This window comes from Amblyomma mixtum, chromosome 3 (assembly GCF_055824585.1).
Source record: "Amblyomma mixtum isolate Tamu chromosome 3, ASM5582458v1, whole genome shotgun sequence".
Lineage (NCBI taxonomy): Eukaryota > Metazoa > Arthropoda > Arachnida > Ixodida > Ixodidae > Amblyomma > Amblyomma mixtum.
The window spans coordinates 86,595,609-86,611,644 of record NC_143014.1 but is presented as its reverse complement, the minus strand read 5'-3'; the positions used below and the strand labels follow the sequence as shown (position 1 = coordinate 86,611,644).

At 52.8% G+C, this 16,036-nt stretch overlaps 2 protein-coding genes across 12 annotated transcripts in view; one reads left to right on the top strand and one right to left on the bottom strand.

Annotated features, from left to right (window-relative positions):
* The window catches only part of LOC149350833 (thiamine-triphosphatase-like), a 663,235-nt gene that overhangs the window by 221,878 nt on the left and 425,321 nt on the right, over nucleotides 1-16,036 (top strand). The window lies entirely within an intron of this gene.
* zfh2 (Zn finger homeodomain 2) overlaps nucleotides 1-16,036 on the bottom strand; it is a 339,472-nt gene that overhangs the window by 267,380 nt on the left and 56,056 nt on the right. The window lies entirely within an intron of this gene.

Here is a 16,036-nt window from a genome sequence, read left to right as displayed (position 1 = left end):
AGGCACTTCGAGAGCCAAGAGCGAAGGAAGAAGAAAAAAAAAAACGCATGAGCGGTGCAGTTTTTGAGGCGGCATGCCAGCCGCAGGGCAAACGCTGGAGACGGCGACGCTGTAAGGAGCGCCGCTGTCGAAACACCGAATACGTCAGGAAAGCAAGAGAGATACCATTCGCACGCTGAATAAACAAAGCTCGTCTTGTAAGATAACCAGTAAGGTGGACTTGAGTCAAGTGGCACAAAAGGCTGGTTGGCCGGCCAATCTCAATGCTGAACACTCAGACAGCCGCTGCCCTGTCGGCTGTTTCTCACAAGTCGAGAGCGTCAGTGGCCTTGCCGGATGCGAGTACAAAGGCCGCGATGAAAACGCCACCGCTGCCACGGATCGAGAGAATTACAGAACTGCAATTGAAAAAGGGGAATAGGCTGCAGCAGGAGAAGGTGTGCGGAAAGCTGCACAAGTGCGCTTGATAAAGCATAACTTGCCTACTGATCCATGGTTTCACAACGTCAAATAACTACACTAAAAGTCTAACCAGCATTTCTGTATTGACTGTGCAAAAACGGAAAAGTAGAAAGAGGTAACACAAGAACAGTAGCTACTCGTTGTCGCCTAGGAGAAATTGGCTCATGCTGCAGCGGGAACAAAAAAGCGGTAGGGTTTTAACGTAGTTACACCGAGTAGACGTGCGAAAGGATGTGTTAAGCCTGGTTGGCTGATGGCTTTGCTTTGCCGGGCCGTCGGCACGTCTGGCGACAATATAAGAATCGGGTTAAGCTCTGATCGAGGTTAAGCTGATCTGATCTGTTAGCACTGCAGATGGAAGTTGATGAAGACGACGGTGTGTAATGCACAGCGCGAGAGTGTGTTGCAGTTTAATACCAGGCGTGGTCAGCGGCGGCGCTAGCATACATAGTGCTCTAGCGAAACTGAACTGTTCACGACGACGCGGGTTCGAAACCCAGTCGCGGCAATATTTACTTTATTTCTGCACCCTCAAGGTCAGGGACGCCAGAAGATTCTCGGTTTGGTTTGACCCCGTGAAGTAGTGCTTTCGCACTAAAACGTGTCACAAACTATCCATCAAAAAGTACCTCGGCCAACCTTTGGGATATTTGCCGCTGTTTTGAGGGAAGCCATGAGGGGATTGTTGGCTGCTAATCAGACGAGGTCTAACACTTAAAGAAGCCGCAGAAGGCGCCCATATAGCATCCCGAAGCTAGTGAAAACGAGAGTGGAGAGAAAAACATGCTAAAAAAAAAAAGTAGTTGCACGCAGCCGAGAGCTTGCATAGACAGGGGGCCATGGAATGCTGCTCCGCTTTCAGCGCGCGCATTGTTTGAAACGGGGGGGAAAGGAAGTATATGATAGGGTCAGCTCTGTAATACCCCTAGTGCGCAAAAAAACGAAGAGGCCGCAGCTCCGAGCGGCGGCCAGACTCCTGCGGCGGAGGGAGGGGGGGTCACAAGCGGCCAGAAAGAAAGAAAGAAAGCAGGCCGAGGAGGCGAAGAACAAGAAGAGGGGCGACGCACCAGAGGTGAAGCAAGGACAAAGAGCCCAGCCAGAAATTACTGCAGTTCCACCATAAGGCCGAAAAGGAAAACGCGCGATTCGTGCCGCTGGGGAGGCGAGCAGAGCACACAAATGGCCGCCCAGATCCGTGAGAAAAGCGATAGGCGACGCTGCGGCCGAGCGAAGGGGACAGCAGCAGCAAGAGAGGGGGCGCCGGCCAAGCGGAGCCGAGCGTTGGCCAGTGACAGCGAAGTCATTGTTTCGGCTTCATCTTGTTCAGCCATTCCCGTTTTTGATCCTACAGCAGCGACCTGTCATGATCGAGCGCCAGGTAGGTACCATTTTGCCTGGCCCCGACGTAACCGGCGGGCACCGCTGTTCTTTGAACCCTTACTGCCGTGAGACGTTCCCCTCAGCCCGGTCCTTTCCCGTCTTTTTATTCGTTCGTTCTTCTTCAAAGCCTCGGTAGGTGAGTCGAACAAGCGGCGCGGTGAGAGCGAACGCGCGGTTCCGTTTCGGCTACAACTGGGCGCCAGGACGGCACGCTCTGGCCGAAACGAGTTTCCCTCCTTGTCACAAAAGAGCAGCTAATGGACCCAGAGGTGTGCGCCTTGCATCATGGAGCCCCACCACGCGGCCCGGCTTGTCACATCTCGCGCAGCTGGTCCCCTCTGAAACGCCCTCGCCGAGTGTGCTGCCCCCCATTAGGGCTCGCACGCGGCCCATGCGCAGTCAGCAGGGCGCATTATGGTCCGCGAATGTCCACATTATTTCGGCTCCTTCTGCGAGATGAGTCGCAAGAAACGGCCCGCCAAATCACCGCGCTGGACGCGCCTGCGAGGAGGAAACCGGCAGTGGCGTCGCACGGAAACGACTTGGACAATATAGAAATTACACCCTTCTGGCTGCTGCCTTGAGCGCCGCGGCGTGGCAAGGAGGGAAACTATAATGCAAGGCAAGTCGCAGTACTGGATATGCAGCCCGTACGATCGAACAGGCAGCCGCGCTTGTTTATGGCGAATAAAGGAGCATCTGAAACGTTCCGCCGACAATCCAAGCTGAAGCCGTGGCCTCGGCAGCTATGATGTCGAACAACGCGTTACTGGCAACTCGCCTTATACTTGGTCCGGTGGAAATCGGCATTTTCTTCTTCGTTTTGACCAACCCCCCACCCCCTGCCAAATGAGCGTGATCGGGTTAAAGGCCAGTGTAACCAAGGTGAACTCTTCGAGCTTTCTGTCAGCACCGAAAATATAACAAATGGCGGCGAAATCGTAAAACCGAATGTGCTGCGGGCTCCAAGGAACCTGAAATCCACTCGTAACACAGACTATTGTCACCGTCGTCACGATATAGCGGTTGGAGCTATGATTATATATATTACGACATAAAAAAAGAAAAGTGGAAGAGAATGGTTGTGCGCAAGACCGTAACTTCTTTTTCGCTACAATCGCTCTACAGCCAGCAAATATACAGAGATGTGTGGCCTTTTCCCTCCATATTCCTAGGCTGCACGTTCCATTGCTGGATGCCAAGAACTGTACCGGGGTATCGAAAAAATGGAACGGCGGAAATTATCACGTAATCAATAAGTGGGCTTCACTGCCTAAGCCGGCATGTAAGCCTACTGTCACGGCATCTTTCGTAGCATATGGCAACTGTGTGCATGTGGAATGGCTGTAGTATTTATTGTTGTTTCTGTAGTGACATAAAAGGCCATTTCGCCAGCATTCAGACCTTCAAAGTCCTGCTCAAATGTCATTGATAAAAAAATCGCGCCACCACAAGGGGTTAAAATGTTGGTGAATACACGTTTTGTTTCCCGCGGTGGCTCAGTGGTTACGGTGCTCGGTTGCTGACCCGAAAGACGCGGGTTCGATCCCGGCCGCGGCGGTTGAATTGCTTTGGAGGAGAAATTCTAGAGGCCTGTTGTGTACTGTGCGATGTCAGTGCACGTTAAAGAACCCCAGGTGGTCGTAATTTCCGGAGCCCTCCACTACGGCGTCTCTCATAGCCTTAGTCGCTTTGGGACGTTAAATCACTTAAAACCAAACCAAAACCAAACGTTTTGTTTCCTTGCCCAGCAGCGTGCCAGCTTGCACACGGGCTGAATTAGAAGCACAGGATTGTTAAATCCCTTCAATGTATAGTTTAAGTTTTCACGCACAGGAAAGGTAGAGCTTACACGAACGGCTTCGATTCACATCTTTTATCCCACTGAGCTGCTAGAGGAAGCTACGTCACTGTGTAAGCGGTCAGCGCACTGCCAGACGTGCTCTCATCCGTTTCATAGGATTGTCGCGGTTCGGTGCAAGGCTTAAAATAAACCAGCACTCGGCTGGTAGCCTCTCGTAAGCGAAGATAAGGATTGCTGTCATCCTCAAAGACAGTGCTTCGCTTGCTCCTCGCCTTGCACTCCCTTCCTTCTCATCTGCCCGAGCTCATCGAGCACGCAGAGGCGAGACGCTGGAGCACGCTTTTCGCCTCGGAAACCGCTGCAGGTGGCGCGTCCGCCGCCGGCCGCAGTGGACGTGTTTGCGTTGCGCGAGCGGGCGGGCCCGGTCATCGCAGATTTCTCGTCCGGCATTAGAGCCTCACCTCTCCGCTTCCTTGCTTTCTTTTTTATCGCTGAGAGGGAAACGATTTCAGACGGAGACGCGCCAGGGAAAGGAGCGGGCGAGGGCCAGGCGCCCCACACAGCGCCTGCGCCGCCAATCTCAAAGTTGTTCATTATTACTTCAAAAAGGGCGGGATCCCCTCCTTCGGCCTGGTTCGAGCGAGCGTCGCCTCCGCCATCTTTTACTTCCTCTCCTGCGCTAAGTGCAATATGCCTCTCTAATCACGGAGGCCCCCGCCATGATTCCCCTCCGGAGCCGCGAGACGGCGGAGCTGCTGCAGGCGCCGGTCCGAGCTCCTGCGGCGGCTGCTGCGCGCTCTTTTTATCAATTGCCGCTTTGTTTGGGGGCTCGCGCCGCCGGCCGGCGCCTTCGAGGGCGCCCTCTGCCGGCCGACTTCCGCCTTACGCGCGCACGCCGCCCCGAGGCGCTCGTGCCAACGAGCCTGTCGACGCGGCTGCAAACAAAACAAAACGGCGCCGTGATTATTGCAGCAGCGCGTCACACACGGCCACCGCGAGAACGACGCTCACGCATGCAAAACCGGCCGGAGACGCACGACGCGGGAACGGCCCGTTCACTCCAAGGGCTTAGGTTGTGTTCAGAAAGCGCTGATTTCTCCCTTTCTTGCATGCGTTCCACAACAGTTCGCAGCGTATAGGTCTCACAGGCTCGCCTCTAGAAATGACCACCTCTCTAATAGAGGTGCGCATCAACGCTACGAGGGAGAGAGGGGAACAAACGTCGCAGCCGAGAGAGCATGGGCGCGAGAGGGCCCACAGCGAAGAAGAGCATCGCACTCAGAGCGCCAGGTTCGGAACAGCGCATCCTTTCTGAGCGGGGTCATGCGAACGCCGAACGACCCGAACGGACAAACAATGCAGGCGATCGCGGAGCCCAGCGGCCACCCAAGGGCGTATCTGTCTGGGCTGGACTGGGCAGACCACCTAGGCGCCCGGCGCCCGCGTCGTCAGCGCTTCGCTCGAGCGGTCGAGGCGTGCGAGAGGCTTGACTGCCGCTGGGCTCCCCGTAGATACTCGTCACTTCTGGGCAACTTCCGAACGCCCTCGGAAAACGCTGCCTGTCAAGCCAAGAGGCCGTTATTATCCATCGTTTAGCAGCAAGTCGAGTCTGCTGCAAACGAATGGCGCCGGCGCGAAATAAAAACACTGAAAGATCAACGAAGACTGCTGGACACAAGAGGAGCGTTGTCAGAAGACACCCGTTTAACGACGGCGAAGGAAAGGAAAAGAAACCGCGACGTCAACCAAAAAGCTAGGTTCGACACGACGTGTAGAAATGTATACAATCGCGTGGTCGCGCACAAGCCGTACTTCAAGAAATTTTGCTTTGTATAACACGGCGAGAAAGAAATACAGAAGAGCGAAGTGCCGCGTCTTTCAGTGCGTATACTCCAGCGATAGGTGTTTGAAGCCCTCTTTCCTACCGTTCCACAATGTATAGAAGATGCCACCACAGTCTCCTCAGTTAAAATCATGCTCAGTACACCAAGACGTTCGCTTTGTTGCACGAATGCACAATAATTGATTTGTTTTAATGATATGCCTAAGAACAAGGGCAGTTTCACTGCAATGTCTTCGCTGTTTCAAGTAGATCTCGTCGTTTCTGGTAGAAGAGGAAGAGAGAGAACAAAAGGCAGGGATAAGGCTAACCATATGAGCATCCGGTTTCCGCGCTGTGGGGTGGAAAGAACCGCCATGCAACGTCAAATACTTTTTGACAGGCCATTTTCCTCCGCGAAATAGAACAATATTTTGAAAGCCATGTGAGCCAGCGAGAGGTGGGTGGACGACTGTCATCTCTTATGTAAAGATCATGGTTTTGTAAACTCACATCTAAAAAATAAATTAATTAAAAAATATCTGGATGGTTACGAGTTTGCAACGCCAATGATCCAGTGTTAAGTGACTTGTAATATCAGAGTGGATGCCTCGTATGCGGGAGGTATTGGGCTTGTAGGTTGGCGATACATTTTTATCGCCCGGTGCCCGGCAGACGGCTTGGAAGACGCCAACAACGGCGCAGAACTGAGGAGAGACCTAAGAACATCTAACGCTGTAAAGTGCGGTCTGCGGACTCCCTGAAGTCGCAGGCGTCACAGGCAGGACGATGGACCACTACGGTGCGGCTTTGTAAAAGCCGCTCCAAACCAGTCTATAGATGAGATGTCTCGCGTTGGTGCAGCCAGGGAAGAGGTTTTAGCTGCAGCGAAGGGTTTAAAGAGTGCAGCCGGGTGGGAAATAAATTTGGCGTGTCCGACTTGGATAATGAGAGATCATAGGCTGGACTGTGATTCCATGCCACATGGTCCGCCTCGACAGTGTAACTTCGGAAAGAGATGTGATGTCCATGCGGCCTTATCAGCCTGGTAACCACGAAAACTACTTTTTGTTTCATATAGCATCGTAGTACATTCCCATCAGTTCAAATACAAATTGTCCGCGAGGTCTGTGTCGCAGGGCCGGTTGCAGACATCGTAGGGCCGCCTTCAATGTCGGTGCCTTCGATGCCGTCCACTGCTCAAGGGGCTCCAATTTCCGCAGTCTTCAGCGTGGTGATGTCCATTGTCTTAAACTTGGACATAATAGAACTGGCAAGAAAGACCGCAGTGCCAGCATAGATGGTCGATGTAACCAACACGTTGCAGTAAATGTGCCTGTGATAGCTGTATTTCTCGTGCATGAAAAGCAGAGACAGCTGATAGAGCGTGATCGACGGAACGACATTCTTCATTGAGAAGGTATTCGCGTAAAGTGACAACAGACGGTCCTGTAGTATCACCACAGCTGCCGAAGGCTTGCTCCTCTTAATGACTTTGAGCTTCCTCTCTCCTCCCTTGTTAAAGCAAAAAGGAAACGCGTCGACTAGTAGAACACCGACTGACCCCCTTTCCTTCTGTCTGTCCTCTCCTTTGCGCGCGTCTTTACAGAACGTGTACATAAAATTGCACACGCCATTCCTGTTTCGTCTTTTATCTCGTTCACTTTTTGGTTAGAGGACGACCACGCCAATATGCTCCAAGTATGTCACTTTCTTGAGTCATCATGCTGTAGGACAGGAAAATATGAGCCGGCCTGTAATGCTGGCAGGTAACCTGTAACAGTGCTCTAAATTTGTTACAACATTTTGCATGTATTGTAGCTTGTTTGCAAAAGGCTGCGATGAAAAGTATACGCAGCCAATTTTCTCTTTAGATTGAGTGGTGCAAGGAATATTTATTAGGGGTGTGCGAATGTTCGAAATTTTCGAATATATTTCGAATATTATATTTTTAGTATTCGAATTCGATTCGAAATCCAAGTATTCGTGTTCTTTCGAATATTCGACACGACGCGAATATTCGTATCTAGCCGAATATTCATTGTGAGCACCGGCGTTCATTTCGATCCGCAAGCCCTATCGACAGATACATAACAACATGGCGGCGCCCACACGGAAGGAAAATTCTTTCTTCCTCCAAGGGCCATGCTGTAGCTGACTGGGCTGGTGAGCTATTTTGTGGCGATACCTGCGAAGCTGGTAAAGTCAGAGCTGTGCACGAAGTACCTCGCAATACGTGCCAGGTCAGTTCTAAGTGAGAGGGCAATTTCTGTGGCTGGAGGAGTTGTTTCAGTTAGAAGGGAACTACTTCTGCCTGACCATGTGGTGCAGCTCGTTTTCCTTCACGACAACCTTTTACGTCATCCCAACAACGCGCTTTTGTGCTGATGGCAAGCTAGTCTTAATCAATGCTGTGTACTAGCCATCTTCTCTGATATTTCGGTTTGGTTTGGTTTATGGGGTTTAACGTCCCAAAGCGACTAAGGCTATGAGAGACGCCGTAGTGAAGGGCTCCGGAAATTTCGACCACCTGGGGTTCTTTAACGTGCACTGACATCGCACAGCACACGGGCCTCTAGAATTTCTCCTCCAAAGAAATTCCAGCCGCCGCGGCCGGGATCGAACCCGCGTCTTTCGGGTCAGCAGCCGAGCACCATAACCGCTGAGCCACCGCGGCGGCTCTGATATTTCCACTCTTCTAAGAATAATGTTCGAGACTTTGATACTTTTTGTGCAGCCACACACACCTTTTGTGTTCATTTAATCATCGATAGTTGAACTCTGATGTTCTTCGGTTCCCAAATAAATGTTTTGTAGTGATTGAATGCGTATGTCCTTGATTATTCGATATTCGATTCGATATTCGGAACTAAGTATTCGTATTCGATTCGTATTCGAAAAATTTGATATTCGCACACCCCTAATATTTATTAATCCAGTCATTTATGCTTGCTCGTTTAACTTGCTGCCATAAAAACGCCGTGAGCAAACACACGCGGTTAAATTGATGGAGACCATGTTTATTATCAAGCTTCCTTTGTCCCCGGTGCAAAGCAATGACATTTAGACAACAAAAAATAATAAGCTTATGGTCTTCATTTATCTCACCGGCGTGATAAGCATGGCGAAACAAATTAGTGGTGCCCTTTATTAGTTCTCTTTGTGTCTCGTAACGTACAACTGTGACCGTAACAACTCATCGCTATGTCGGTTCATACGTGCGCTTCAAGTACCCGTGATGCTTTAAAAAGTCACATTCCCAATGCATGACACATTCAAAAACAGGTTCATTCCTTCAATTCACGTTTCTCCAGCCCCATGAGTTAGTTTTGAAATGCCCATCCAAGCGATCACTGGAGATCCTTGAATTGCAAGAAATTCTGACAAGCTTGAGTTTCCCATCAAATCAAGTTCTCTGCTTTCCAAAGAATATGGTGGTCTCGGCATGTAGCAGGCGCTGCGGAAACTAAGACTCTTTCTTCATTTCCAGCCTAGCTGTTAAAATCAAAGGAAAACTGCCAGCTTTCTCAGCGCACGCAGTACTTGCAAGCCGGCTCTTCCCAACAAGATTCTCCGGGAGCGCCCCGAAGGCGGTCTGAGCGTCTATATGGACCTCTTTGCCTAGAGACACGAAGGAGGAAGAAAGGGCCAAGTGCCGGCTGGCGTGTTTAATTATGTCATCGGCGCGAAGACCGACAGCCTAAGGCCACCGCGCGCGCGCGCCGCCAATTAAGCGGCCTGCCGGAATTAACGGCGCCGCTTTCCCCGGCCGGCCCTTTCCCCGCTGGGCGCGGTCGCGGGGCTCCATATTGGCCCCCTGTGACCGCTCGCCGAAGCCTTCAGATTATGGACTTACTTCTTCCAGCGCTGGATTTGTACCCGGGCTCCCAGGGGTGCGACTGGACGCGGCTCATGCTTGTGCGCGCCTCATTGCCGGCTCCTTCCATCGGCGGACGGGCCCCCCCGTGGCCGCCACGGCGTGCACTTGTGCCTGCGTCGCTTAATTCCGGCGCAAATGGCGCCCGCGGTCCAGACCCGTCGACGGCCGCTGAGGAGGTCACGTCTGCGCTTCCGAAGGTTCTCCGCAGCGGCGCTGTCAGGTCTCCGTCACGGCGGCTAACGAGCCGACACGCGCACCAGCGGGCGCCACTTCGCCGAAGGGGCCTTCGCTGCAGCAAGGGGTCTGCGAGACCCCGCGGACGACTACCCAACCCTCGTAAAATACGGCGTCAGGCGCAGTTTAAAGCGCCCGCGAATGACGATGCCGCCTTACAGGGAATATACCGTTCGTTGTTCTGCAGGTAGCGGTTTCAGTCTGGACAGCCTCCTTCATCCGGGACTGTCATTCAAGAAGGTGACAGCCCTCGCCATCAAAGACAGACCGCCGGGACAAAATCACCCTCCACCAAGCTACACTGCCGGCGCGGCTGGTCCCCGAGCACAAGCAGTATACGCCGACGGACAAAGCACGCCAAAAAACGCCCGAACTCATAAAAATGTCTCCAGCCACGGGCCCATTCTTATTTTTTTGCCCACTCCTGCTCGCTCATTACTTTGGAATGGGCCGACGATGAGCGTGCGGCGCACAAAGCACGCCGGGACTGCAGCGAGCGCCAGCCGAGCGCGGCGAGCCGAAGGGGCGCCGCCGTTTCCCTCCACGCTCAATTTTTCGCCGAGTGAAGTGACACACTTCTCGCGACAACCTTCCTCCCGCCGCCCGCCTTCCGACTTGCACAATGAGCGGCGGATATAGACGAAACGTCAATACAGTGCAGCGGTGGCGGAGAGAGCGTCCAGTTCCTCGCGGCTTGATTCTCTGGCGATTCGCGAAACGCTACATTCGACATAGTCGCGAGAGAGGCGACAATGAAAAGAAGAGTAAGTGCTGTTGTCGGCGCGGAAAAATAGGAAAGAGACACGCAGAGAAGAAAAAAAAAAGGAAGAACTGGGAGGAGGGGAGGAAAATCACTGGCGATGAAGACGAAGCAGTGAAGTTGCGCTAAAAAAAAAAAGCAGTTTACGTGAACGAGCGAACGGAACTATCAGAGATAAAAAGCAAAGAGTGAAACTCAGGGGCAAAGAGTTCCAGCCTTCGGTGACGTGGGAGTGCGCGCTCCAAAGGCTACGAAGGGATAGCAATCGGGATAGCAGCGAGGGAACCGAATTGTGGCCGCCATTGTTCCGGTGCACCGCCTCACCCCCGGCACGGCTGCTACGCCGCGCACGCGATGGATCAGGCCGGAAGCACGAATGCGACGTTTCATCTGCTTCCGCATTTCCAGGCAGACCGCATCTCTCGGGGCCGAAAGGGGGACACGGGCGGGGGACTCCGAGGATAACCTTGCCTCCACCGCCGGCGGCGGAGGCAAAGCTCGTGCAGGGAACGCGAGCAGCACGCGCGCCGCACACGCGCGGCCTTGGCCGAGTCCCGCGCACTCCCCCCCACCTAGACAAAAAAAGTAGAAGAAAGCAACAAACGAAGTGCAGCCAGAAGTCCCGGATTCGACACGCGGGCCGGAAAGCAAGGGGTGGAGTTTTGCCTCAAGGGGTTCAGACCCCCGCCGCGGCGCCCTCGACGCGCGCTGCTTCCCCGACGGCCGGAGCAGGCCCTCTGCGCACCCCTCGAAAAAATTGGGTCACGAGTCCCCCCCCCCCCCAACTCCCCTCGTGGCGGCATATGCACACCCGTGCGCACAGACGGCGGGGGGGCTCTCCCAAAAAAACGAGCCCTGCGCGCACAAAGGAACGCGAACAACGACGACAAACTTTTTGCGTGTCTGCGTCCCGAATGAGCTGTGCTCGCATGTCCCTGTTCACCGAGTCTTCCCCTGCGCTCGCCCCACCTTATTTAATCCGCCAGTGTGAGCCGCCATTTGTTGCAGGAGCAGCCCGGGCTCGCGCCGTGACTCCATTTTCCTTCCAAGTATGGCAAGCTTCCCCGGAGTTGCACGTTCGCAGGCCCCAGCAACGAGTTTCGGCTGAGGTTGTGAGTGAGGATTGGACTTCACCTGAATACACGTCGGCATCGCGTCAGAGCACGGAGCCTTGCTCTGTCGCGATGGCACGGGGACCAATAAACACAGAAATATGCGCGCATACACATGTTCAACAAGGGGAAGCTTTGGGCCAGTTGGTCAGACATGTTGGGGAGGAGGAATAACCGCAAACTTGACAGGACTGAAGATCGAGAAGAGGACAGGACGAGCGGTCCTGGACGAGCGCTCGTCCTGTCCTCTTCTCGATCTTCAGTCCTGTCAAGTTCGCGGTTATTCCTCCTCCCCAACATACACATGTTATTTGGGGACGGCAAGCAACACACCCTAGATGCCATAAACACAAGTAAACGTAGATAACAGCCTTGCCGCTTCTAGCCGAATTTCCCGGGGAGAGGAAGTGGGGTTAGTAGCGAACGACAAAAGAAGAGACCACGAAGAGGTTTGCAGGTTCTTGCTTCCGCAACCCCTGATCCACACTGTCTCTACGAAGCTTCCTGTCGCGTCGACAGCAGCAAATATATACGTTACCAGTGCTGCAGTGAACGGAAAAGAGCCGTTTCGAAGTACAGACGCAACGAAGAGGAAAGCAACCAACTTCCTTTGCCGCCCAACATGGACGCGTATGGCGTAAGCCCCCATCTCTCTCCCCAGTTTTGTGACACACTTGTGCACGGCAGGAAACGCACGCCGGTTTTGTCGCATTGTTGTGTCAGTGTTAACAATACAGTTTATACACGTCTCTGTTCTTTATAAGGGGGGCACTAAAATCGGGACAGAAAATGAAGATCCCTGTGCTGCTCAGTAACTGTCCGAGGTTCAGTGGAAATGATACTAAACTAGATAATATCTTCGTGAACTCACTGACGGGCATATTGTCTATACATCTTCAACCTCGAATGTGTCAGTACCAGTGGCATGAAAAGATCACTCCAACAAAAGCCTTCATTTGCACCCAATAAAAGGCTCACGTAATAACAACAAAGGTCTGAGGTGGGATTCCAGAATGAAAGGAAACAGAAATAAGTACTAATCAAAGTGCCCAGTTCCCATACAGAGGCGGATTGGTGGGTCGCTCTTGGAGGGGGCGGAATGGGTGGGAGCGGTACCGTTTGAACCTCAAATTTCTTGGACTTTCCTGGACAAAAAAAAATGGGATGCAGCATGGTTTTCGTAAGCAGACTTTCTCGTTTTGGGAGGGGGTGACCACCCCCACCATCCTCGCCTTAAATCCGTCCCTGTTCCCACGTAGCAATGGGTAATGGGTGGTTAAGAGATGCATGCTTTTGGTTCGCACTGATGAAGCGCACTCGTCAGTGTCTATGGGTCTGGACTAATAAACTATGGTGTCCAAACAAATCAGCAAGGTTCAAGTTAGAAAAATTAGCGGAATAGCTCAAACTACACCGCCGCTAGCTTAGAGCAAGAGTTCCAAAAAAAGATTTTTTTTATCTTGGATAGTTGAACTTAACAAGGGGAAACCACCCTTACAAAAAAAGTTTTAGACAGTCTATAGAGTGTCATAGACTTCTGTCTATAAAGTCTCTAGACTGTCGATAGACAAATCCTAGAGAACAGTCTATAGGCAATACTAATGCCATAGACAGTCCAAGACAATCTATAGATTTATGGCCATACACTTGTAGTAGACTTTTGTCTATAGACAGACTATAGGCTATGAATAGACAAAAAGCAATATCTACAGGAAGTCAATAAGAAGTCTATAGACTATCTATAGACAATTTTTATGGAATACAAGATTAGCACTGCTTATGCACTCAATTGCAAATGTGCTCACTGTAACTGAACACACCTCAGCTAACCATGCAAGGTGACAGCTAATAAGGGATCACATCCCAATGACAGGCTTGTCAGAGAAGTGGCCTTAATGTTGCTTTTCACCCACAACTCGAATGGTGAAATGTGCGCGATAATCGGATTTGTCTCGAAGACTGCTATTCCTTTCGACAATTCGCGACTTTCTGTTTGATATTTATGAGCAGTGTGCAGCTATCAAACTTTCAACATATTACTATAGCAGAATCTTTAACAACTGCTCAAAACATATTGGTACTGGCAGGAATGTAAAAGCGTCATGAACCTTAGATCCCTACGCATTTACTGACTTCAAACACACCTCTTCATTTTGAAGCATTGGTACTTACGTGCTACACGAGATAAAGGCATGTGCTTCAGGCGTACAGCGCTCGCAGCACGCGTGAATTCGAAAGTAGTCTGAAATCAAAAAGTGCTTACAAGCGGTAGCTCTCTCTCTTTGATTTTTTTGCAAATCTTTTACCATTAGGGAGATGATAGGCGCCTCATGGGCCTGTTGCATCTATCTCTTGTATCTTGGACTTGAACCAAACCTCGTGCAGACAATCTGAACAGAAACGCGGTTGGAAGTTTCATTGAAATGGGGAGTTTGAGACTGTACGGAGATGCAAATTTCGGGTTCAGATTTCCGAGGCATACTTTCTTGAAATAAGCGCTCGTAGAATACCATGTGTAGCGACTCATGAACGACGAGGCTGTTGCAAAATGAACGTCGCGGGGCCCGTAATCTCCAGTTATTTAATGCAGCAGAGTGACGCAGACTTAGCGGCGTTGCCTCTAGCTCTTTATCGGCCGACGCGGGAAAGACAAGAGGCCGAAGGCGGCGCGAGTGAGGAGGTCGGGATGCGGGAAACGGCCACCAGATGGACAAAGAAACAGGCAAAGGAAGAGTGAAAAAAAAAAAAAAAAAGACGGGAAGGAGGGCGCGTGAAAGGGCGGCGTATCGTGGCCCCGCCGGGGCGACAGGGCGCGCGCGGCCCGACCGGCCAGCGCCCAGGTCCAATAACTTGTTCGCCGCGTTAATTAAAGCACCTGTCAGGGCACGGGCCCCGCTAATATTCGGAGCCGCCCCTAAATCAGGACTGCAAACTCGGCCGCCCAGGCGCCATTGGACGGTCGTCGGTCACATGGTACTCGGACCGCGGCCGCCTGTGCACCCGCGTAGCCACCCTCCCTGGCGCGCCGAGCGCCTCCGGACGGCGAGAATCAAAATTACAATTAATTAAACGGGAGCGCGCGCGCGCGCACGTTCCTCCTCGCCCAGCTTAAATCGGGGCCGAGAGCGAGGGCGACCAGGTCCGCGGGCGAATCGCCACGCTCCGCTCAGCGGCATTAATTTATGTGGATGAAAATGGGGAGCAGACTCGGATAAATACACACGCGCGCACCAGAGCAGCGCGCCGAGCGAAGGCGAGGAAGCTGGCGGCCATGACGTCCTCCCCTCTCAGCGCCACGGAATCGGGCGGCCCTCGCAAAACAAGGCGCCCGATCGAAGCTATAATTAAGAGCAGAGCAGCGGCATTATGAAGCCGGCGGCAGCCCCGGGTGGAGGAACACTTTGGGGAACGCTCGCAGCGCCTCCCGCGACTCCAGGCGCCGACGGGAGGGGGAGGCTATCTCTCTCGCACGCGCGCACCCAGGGTCCGCAGGGTGCACAAACAGCTTCACGCCAGCTGCACGAGGCTTGGCGCGCCCACCAGACCGCGGCGTCCCTCCTTTTTCGCACCCCCGCAGAGAAGACGGCCAAGTGCGAGAGAACGTCTCGCACATTGTTCGCTCCCCGTTGGCCCAGGAAACGGCGAGGACGCCGCTGCGGGCCCACTGCGTGGACGCAGCTCGCCGACCACACGCGCCATGCTTCGTTTGCCGACGCAACTACGAGATGCTAATGACTGCCATGAAGCTGCAGCCGCTATTCCTGCCCGGGTAGGGCAACAGACGCGATCAACACCGGATGAACGGACGCTAGAGAAGGCCGCTACCGCGTGCGGATCCTGCGCACACCTCCCGATGCCGGCCGCTATGGATCGTTGTGGGGCACTGTCGACGAGCGTGCCGGGAAGGCCTGGGGGAAGTGCAAGGGAGGGCGCATATTCCCATTTCCTGGAGGCACGCGCTCGCTTTGACCCCATGTGTATAAATATCTGTCGAGCCGCTTCTCGGAGGGAACAGGTGCATTGACTGAACATTTCTATTCGAAGAGCGCCGATATGGCAGAGCGCCAGTTCGCTCGGGGAGCCCCTCAGAGACGCCGCGGTCGGGCGAAGACGAGCCGTCGAGGACGTGTCTTCGGGCGGCAGAGCGCAGCCTAGACGGCAGGCGACGCTTCCTTGCAGTCCCCGCGCTATTTCTTTCCTCATCTGCCACGCAACGCTGCGAACAAGCACTGAGGGGCCACCAGCTAGGGCTAAGGAAAGGAGCAACTGCGAAACTGTTTATTTATTCATTATTCTTTCAATCATTTACACTACAGCCGCACAACGGCCTCACGTAGAGGCGCGAAAGAAAATCTACATAATGCACCAAGAACACAATCTCTTAATATAAGTAAGGAAACACGCACGCCTCAGAAGTAACACTAACTTTGACCTGTAGTGTTTCCAAAATGCAATACGGAGGCAAGGGGTAGCGACAAAAGGCAAAACTACACAGCACAAATTTACCAATAATTTTAGTTTCTAATGCTCTTCCGGGGAAGCCGAGTTCCCTGTGTCCTGAAGCCAATGCCAGGAGGAGACGGAT